This window comes from Dipodomys merriami, unplaced genomic scaffold, assembly GCF_024711535.1.
Source record: "Dipodomys merriami isolate MVZ:Mamm:240054 unplaced genomic scaffold, mDipMer1.0.p SCAF_531, whole genome shotgun sequence".
Classification (NCBI taxonomy): Eukaryota; Metazoa; Chordata; class Mammalia; order Rodentia; family Heteromyidae; genus Dipodomys; species Dipodomys merriami.
This window is the reverse complement of record NW_027206104.1, coordinates 532,702-541,855: the sequence shown is the minus strand read 5'-3', so window position 1 is coordinate 541,855 and position 9,154 is coordinate 532,702. Positions and strand designations below refer to the sequence as shown.

Genomic DNA, 9,154 nt, shown 5'->3' with positions numbered 1-9,154 from the left:
AAAAGCAAGACGCATCCATATAATATCTAAAAAGACACATTTTATTGACAAAAACAAACACATACTCAAACTAAAAGGCTGAAAGGAAAATTTTCAAGCAAATGGAGACCATAAACAGTCCACAGCAGAATTACTAACATAAGGTAAAATAGAACTCAAATTAAAATTAGTTGGAAGAGACATTATATATTGATAAAAGCAACTCTCCATTAGGAGGATATGACTAGTCTAAATATCAGTGCCCTGATTACTGCAGCATCCCACTTTGTCAACCAAATACTAGTTAACCTAAAAAGACATCTCAACACATCATTCCTTTCCATGGATTGGTTATGCAGGAAAAACTCAACCAAGAAACTGCAGACCTAAATCACTACATTGACCATTGATTACAGACATCTACAGGATATACATTCAATGTCAGACTTTACATTCTTCGCAGCAGCTCATGGAAGATTCTTCAAAATAGAACATATCCTATGTCACATAGAAATTCTGTCAATATTTAAAGAAAAATTAATTGAATTCCCATTTCTTTTCAGACCATAACAGAATAAACTTAGTATTAAACAGCTAAAGCAAAAAAATTCTCAAACCAATGAAGACTCAACAAAAAGTTGCTGAATGACCAGTGCAACACTGAAGGGATTCAAATGGAAATCTGAAAGTTTCTAGAATTTAACAAAAATGAACACACAAAATACCAGCTACTCTGATACTTGCAATACTTACACGAAAATTTATAGCTCTGTGTGCCTACAGCAAGTAATTGGGGAAATCTCAAATGAATATTTTAATTATGTAGCTCAAGCTCCTTGAAAACAGGAAGAAGCCCAAACCCAAAGCAATAGACAGAAACAAATAAAAAATTAAATCAGAAATAACTAAATAAAGACAAAATAAAACATAGAAAGAATCACCAAATCAGAGTTGGTTTTTTAAATAAATTAACAGACTTGACAGACCATTACTAAATCTGACTAAGATCTGTCTTGTTCTTACATGCATAGGCTTTCTATGATTTATTTGTTCTACAAGGAATTCTACTTTCTAATCTATGACTTATTTGTTCTACCAGGAATTCTACTTTCTAATCTTTGTGTGATCAATTTCAGTCTCTCTGTTCAGTCTTTCTGACACTCTCTGGAGTCTCATTTGAGTTTGCCTCATAAAAAATATATTATTTATCAGCTAAATGACTTTCTGACTTCATGTAGGCTGTGATAGCAGACCTGACTGGCTGTGCTTACTGGAGTTTTTGTTTGTTTGTTTTGTGTGGTATTTTTTTTGTTGTTTTAGAGGTCTAGGATTACTATTCAAGGTAGTAGCTTCTCTGGGTCCCAGTGATCCCCTGACCTAAAGTCAATGGGTTTTTCTCCTAAAGATACAAAGAAACAGCTGACTAAATTCCTGTTAATTATCTCAAAATGAGGCAATCTGGCATCCTTGCAAAGCCAGTAATAATCCTCTGGAACCACTTATAGAAATGGCCTATCAAGATGGCTTTTCAAGGTTGAGTGTGAAAAATGTTCATTTCCAATTCAGCACCATGAAGCAGATCACATCCCATGGAGCAGACTTTTGGAAGGGAGGTCCCCTTCCTTCCTTCTCTTATGATACATCAAACCATAATATTCTGCAGTTGTGGCCAGCCTGGAGCACATTTCCCCAAGAATATTCTGTAGTGTAAAAGAGGACCAATTATGAAAATAAAGGTGAAAATATTTGTCTACTACAGACTGATTTATCTTTCTTTTATCTGTTGTTATTTTCATTACTTCAAACACATGGATAAATTATATTGGGATTAGACAAGTCACAAAGGATTACTGGAATAAACATTCAGTTTACTTTCATATATCCTATATAATGCTCTTAACCCTTTATGGAAAATTAAATCAGACTGTAGAAACAATGTCAGAAATATAAAATAAGCCTCAATATGAATAATCTGGCACATATACCCCATCATCCACTCAGAAATCCAGTCTCTCTTTAAATATTTATTTGGTACAAAATGATAAAAATTTAATTAATGAATGTGACTTTTAAGTATCATCTGAAATACTCCTCGTGTATATGATTGTATATGTTTTAGATGTTACCTAGACAGGAATTTAACATGCATGTAAAATTCAAATTTCCACAATTTAAGCTAGATTAGAGGAGTAATACCCTCCTGTATTGTGTGGTGTGAATTTTACTACAATGCTGAAACCTTCCACATAATACCGAGAGTCATGTACAATAATTTATTTTTTCATGCTAAGATGAGTGCTAAGTGTAGGATACACTTTGAATTATTACATTAATTTATTAAAATTAGTTTCACTTTTTCTTTTCTACATCTGCAGAAAGTAAAATTATATATTAAACATTCAATATGAAGTAATCAATAATAAGTAAACTATTATTAAAATGATATACTATTAAACTGTGATTTGTATTATAGTTCTAACAAATTCTGATATAAACAACATTTAATAGAATTATGGGTAATGTTTTTTAAACTTACCATCTTGTTATTTGTTTCTAATTGTGTCATTTGTTATTCTTGATCCAAGTCACCTCTTCACCTCAATTGTTTAGTTTTCTATTTTATCTCTATTGGTTTGCTAATTATGCATTTTGTTTTCCCTTTATAGTGACTGACATGAGGCTGAAAATCTGCATGCTAGTTTATTACTTCTTACGTTAAAGTCAAATTGTTGCTCTCCACAGCTGTTGTACTTTTCTTTGTATAGTACACAATTTCCCCTAGTCCCACCGACTGTATTGCTGCTCTCATATATTTTATTTTATTTTTTATTTAAATTTTATTGTCAAGGTAATGTACAGAGGGGTTATAGTTACATAATTAAGGTAATGGATTAATTTCTTTTCTAACTTGTTACCCTTTCACCCATTTTTCTCCCTTTTCCCTCCCAACGCACCTCCCAAGATCGTTTCCAACCTATTGTTTGTGAGTATCACTGTTGCATAGGTTCCCCCTTTGTCCTTTGTCTCACTATATTGTTTTTTTCCTTCCCCTTCTCAAGTTCAGATCAACATATTTACAATACCCAGGGTATCAAAATCAAATACAGTGACTACAGGGGATAAACCTTAGGTGGAGAAAACAGAAAAGGATAAAAATAAATCATGTAGTACATTAAGAACAACAACAACAAAGAACATGTCTTGGAGTTCATTTCACTTAGAATCATCCTATAGGGTCATATGTACATAGCTATTGAGCTATTCTACTCATCTACTAAGATTATCCTTGATGTACACAATAATGCTCCTATGACCCAGTAATCCCACTTCTGGGCATTTAACCAGATGATCACAAACAAGGCCACACTAAAGCTACCAGCACAATTATGGTTATCACAGTAATATTTATCATAGCTAAGATATGGAATCAACGCTGAAGCGCCTCAGTAGATGAATGGATCAAGAAAATGACACACACACACTCACATATACACATACACACATACTATGCTTCCATCAGAAAGAAAGATACCACCTCATTTGTAAGGAAATGGAAGGTCTTGGAAAAAATCATATTAAGTGAAATAAGCCAGACTTAAAGAAACATAGTTCCCAACGTTTCCCTTATTTGTAATAATTAGTTTTCATCAAGGATAATCTCATGTATTTTATTTTGACAGTTTGTTCTATCTTGAGCATGCAACATTATGATAATATTGTTTGTTATCATTTCTGCAAACAGGCAGGTATATTGAAAGAATTACATTCATCTTATCAACTACTGAAAGAAAGAACAACAACTAAAAGAGCAACCCCTACTAGGAAGAACAACTCCTACTTACTTAGCTTCATTCTTATGTAAGGCCAGTGTTGTCCCCTGTATCCTCATATTGTACATTTCAACTCTATACCTCCTACTGTATATATAGTATCTTCTACATTGTGAACTAAATGCCCCAGAAGTTCCACTTTGCTTTACTTTAAAAAAAATCTGTCTTAATATTTGAGGTGTGTGTTTGTGTGTGTGTTTGTGTGTGTGTGTGTTTGTATGTGTGTATGTGTGTGTGTTTACAAAGATCAGAACACAACATTTTTATTCATTTCGAATACATCTTTCAGGTCATTGTAAGTTGTGACTAATGGGAGCAGTCTCTTGTTATTTTTAAGGATGAAACAGAAAAAGGTATTTGTGCATGTACCACAGTTGCTTTATTAATCTGTAGTTGAACACTGAACATTGACTTATATCTTGGCTGCTCTTGTGAATAATGTGAATAACAATGAACTACAGATATATTTATGAGGTACCCAGAGAGAAATAATCACATGATTGGTGGGTCAGATGATATCTCAACTTTGTATTTCTTTAAAAACTTGCATACTACTTTCTACAATGAGAATACTAACCTGTGTTTTGACCAATAGTGTAGAAAATTTCCTTTTCTCCACACTCTCACCAACATTATTACCGTTTATTCAAAGGTAAAAAGGGCAGGATTTTACTATCTGCAGTACCCTAGACTGGCCTTAGACTTAAATCCAACCTCCTAAATGCTTGGAATTACAAGCCTTTACCACCATAACTGGTTCCATTGATTTTTTAATGAGTTATAATAGTTATGAAGATTTATCATAGTAATTTTGAATTATATTTCTCTAATGACTTCTGCTCAAAAAGCATTAAGGCAGCATAGAAGTTGTATTAAACACAACTTTGTAAACCCACAGGCAATTTTCAGGGCTTTATGCAGAACATGTCTATTCAGAAATTTTGTCCATTTTTAATCCAGGTTCTGGTTAATCTCATCTTTAATTTTGCTAAACCAGATCAATAATTAATTCCAGGTAGTAGCAAAGAAAAAAAAAATGAAGCAACTCCTAACATTTTTCAGTTTTCAATAACATGGTATTGCTTATATCATTTTCTGTTAAAAATTAGCAATATATAACCCAATTTAGTTAGACCTGTTACAAGGCTGTAGTTTATTTATTTTACATTGTTCTTTCCAAAGCCTGTTTGTCTAATTTCTCTTGGTTTCTTTCAGTCTCAAGCAGCTCAGATTTCAAACTGAAGAACAAATGGAAGGAAGCAAACAAAAAAAATACAGTTCCTCTCATCCGATGATGCCTGTATAAGAATAAGGAAAGAGTTCATTCTTCTAAGGACCTATGATAGGACAACAAAAAAAGACTTTATTCTTCTATGTCTTCTTTATCTTTGCGATGTAACTTAAATGTTGTAAAACACAAAATACTGCTCAGATACTTTTATGTTTTATCAGTTTTGCACATTTTCATATGGATTTCACCTCAGTCTACAACATTCCTTCATCATTCTGTCCCTGATATTTTTACACTATCAAGACATAACATAACCAGTTTGATTTACAGCATGAAAAGTTATCCACCTGGCTTCCTTGGAAGCAGAGCATGATCAATAGATATTACTTCTAGTTGCTCACTACATGTAATGGTTTCTGTACTACTTTTCACATTCTATTTAGTATTTAAAAAAGATTGCTGGCTAAACTCAAAGCTCATTCCTAAAAGTTTATGTTAAGTATTTCACAAGTTTTATTCCCTTAATTGTTAAGATAACATTTGCTATAATGCTAATGTTATTATAATGTTATTATAATGCTAATGTTTAGTGTTGGGAAAAATTGTAATTAAAGGCCGTAAGTGCATGGCCTAAAGACACACACAGTGAGGAAAGAAATGAGTCAAAGTTTCTGAAAGCCTTTCAGCAATACACAAAAGGTAGATAAAATCTCTCCATTCTATGACACTCTCAATTCAATATTCATATTGTCCAAGAAATAATAGCATACTAAATATTGCCCATGGTGATTGTTTTCTGTCACATTTGTCTTCAATACAGATTGTGTTGGTGACATTGGGTTATCATGCACAGAACTGAGCTTATACATTGAGGTCCAAATTTCTTCTGTCCCACAATTCCAGTATCCTTTTTAAAAAGTACTAAAACTTTTAAATATCATCACCTACTGTCTTATAAGTATCCAAAAAGTAGAAAAAAATCATAAATAATCACTCCAAAATGCTTTAAAATTGGAGATGCTAAAACATGCCCTCTGAAGTTAATTTTCTTCTACTTTTAACTTTATTCTGAAAGCCTTTGCTAGTTTGTCACACCTGTAATCCTAACTACTAGGGATATCTACACAGGAGCCTGAGATCTGTGGATAACAGTTGGAAGCCAATTGGGGCAAATAAATTCATGCGATTATTTTTCAAAACATTTTAATGAACTAGCAAAGGGCCAAGAATGGAGATGTAGCTCATTTAGTAGCTAGAGAGAAAAGGCCTAGCAAGACCTTGAAGCCCTGATTTCAAACTCTGAGCACGTCAACACACATTCAAGTGCTTGAGCACATGCGTGCATTCACACACATATTTATTCAAAATGCCTTCATATCGGAGTTTTGCATGAATTTCTTTGCTAACAATATTATATGTGTAAAATAAAAGAAATAAACTCTTCCATCTCAGAACATTTTTATACGTTCTTATTGTAAAAATACTGTACAGAGGGGTAACACTTACATGAGCAAGGTAATGAGTACATTTCCTAACAAGCATTGTTACCTCCTCCTTTATTGTTCCCCTACCATCCCTTCCCTCCCACCTCCACAAGTCCATTAACCTCCTCCCTTTCCCAGCCTCAATTTTAAAGTTCACTTTACAACACAGTGTCTTGTGTATCTCATTGTTACAATAGGTCTACCTGTATCCCTATTTAAGCATTTTGTTTTTTTTTTCCTTCCCCTCAGCAAATTAGAGGAGAGTATATACAAGATGTAGGCGCACCAACTTCAAATACAGTGAAAACAGGTGTTATAGCATGGGGGAGGAACATATAAAGAAACAACAAAAAAAAAACACACTGAACGTTATAAGTACGTGAGAAACAATAGCAAGAAAAAAATAACCAGTTGTGTCCCTAACTTGGGTTTCATTTCCCTTAACATAATCTTATCTGGTCATATACACATAACTTTTGACCTTTTCTGCTTATCTCAGACATACATTAGTTATTGAAAATTAGAGAAACCATGGGACCTATGTTTCTTTGGACTTGGCTTAATTCACTTAATAATTTTTTTTTCCAAGTCTTTCCATTTCCTAACAAATTGGGTGATGGAATACTTCAGGAATTTTCCTGTCATCCTTGCGCAGTGGCCATGCTAATCTTCTCTGTATCATTCCAATGTTAGTGTATGTGATGCTGAATTGAGCACAGAACATTTCTATATATAAATTGTAATTGATTTTCTTAAACTAGACAATTCAACAAAATGTAAGTTTAAAAGAATTGTCGTCAAATTTTAGAACCATGTACTTCTTACATAAGTACACATTTAAGAATAAAGTCAAGATTGACATGTCAAAAACAAAATAATTCCAGATATTTGTTGTTCAAGAGATGTGTTGGAGGAGGAATTCAATTATTCTATACAAGGGATCTGTCGTAATGAACACTGCAACAAGTGTTAATATTTGTTAAAAGTTTTAATGTTTTCAATATATTTAATTTTGGGAATTTGCTTATATATGCCAAAACTGGGACTGTTTGGCAGGTCATAATTCTTTTCTATAAAGTATTTAAGAGTTATGGTAGCAGATAAGTACTATTAAGTATGTACATTTCAGATTTTATAGAAACTTTACTAATGAGAAGTTGCAAAGTCTTTGTGTAAAGGAGCAGAATAAAGAGTTGACTATGTAAACTACACAGATTCTGTTAAAACTGTAGGCCTTCCTTACTTCATATGTTAGTGAGGAACAAATGATGATATAAGCCATATACAAATTATGAGATGAACTATAAATGGTAATCTTAGTGGGTGATTTAAACACTACTCATAGCCTATAAAATTCTTGTTGAACATCATAATCTTAGACAGTGTTAAATGTAAAGAAATATGGCAATAATAAAATCGAATTTTTAGTACACTTCAAATACTGAAAACACTGGTAATTGTTTTGTTTTTTATTTTATTAATCATTAATATTTCATAATTTGTTTTCTTTATTTTTAGCATTGTTTTCCTTGTTGTAATATAATACAACTTTTTGTAAGTTGTCATTAGGAGGTACTTTGAGAAGGTTACTGGGATGGCCACACCATTTTTTATAGGTGTATGTGAATTTATAAAGAGGAAACTTAAGAACAAAATATGGATTTAAAAAATGATCAAGTGGAGTCTGATTCAGGAGTGTTGATATATGTCCACACCTAAAATATTAGCCCTAGGCTGAAGCAGAGTTATTACAGAGTTGAGGACACAAAAGTGAGAGACTGTGTTTTGTTTTTTATTTTTATTTTTATTTTGTTGGTCATGGGGTTTGAACTCTGGGACTTGGTGCTGTCCCTCAGCTCAAGGCTAGTGATACCACTTGAGCCACAGCACCACTTCCATCTTTTTCTGCTTATGTGATGCTGAGAAATCAAACCCAAGGCCTCATACATGCAAGGCAGGCACTCTACCATTGAGCCACCTTCCCAGTACCTGAGAGACTGGGTTTTAAAAAATCATCTAACCAAGATTTGCTTTCTGCTTTGGGTATATAATGAAATAGATGAGTATCTTTTTAAGTTTTTGTGCATTGTCATACTTCTAAATTTATATACTAACTTCACCCACTTTATCCTTGTCAAAGTCATGAAATATCTCTGAGAGTTTGCTTCTGTGAAGATTGTTTTTGCATTTACAATTTCTTCTGAGTAATTTTTATTTTTTATCAAAATCACTTTATATTTCATGTTGATGGGTATTTACACAGAGACAGGGATATAGAGGATTTAGTTTACCAAATGAACATTAAAATTTGAGCTCAAAAATAAAAATCAGCCTTAACACATATTGTCATATCTTTCCCTACAATGTATGAGGGAGGCTTTTTAGCTCCAATTTTCTTGGGTTTCCTAGATTTACAATTCTTAAATCACAGAGACATGCTGTAATGGGAGTAAGATTTTTTGGTATGCTTTGCCCTTCAGACTGTGTTTCTTGTTCCTCCCTTTTCTCAACTCCATTATTAGAGATTTTTCTCAGAGATGAATCCATCTCCAAATTTTCACTCTTCCTAGCTGGACAAATGCATTTGCAGATCAAGACTGTTAGACAGAAAGAATTTAAGAGCCTGAATC

The 9,154-nt window shown here is 32.9% G+C and overlaps 1 pseudogene; it reads right to left on the bottom strand.

The window, feature by feature from the left end:
* Positions 1-7,128: 7,128 nt before the first annotated feature.
* LOC138811498 (U6 spliceosomal RNA) lies at positions 7,129-7,241 on the bottom strand (annotated as a pseudogene).
* Positions 7,242-9,154: the final 1,913 nt, after the last annotated feature.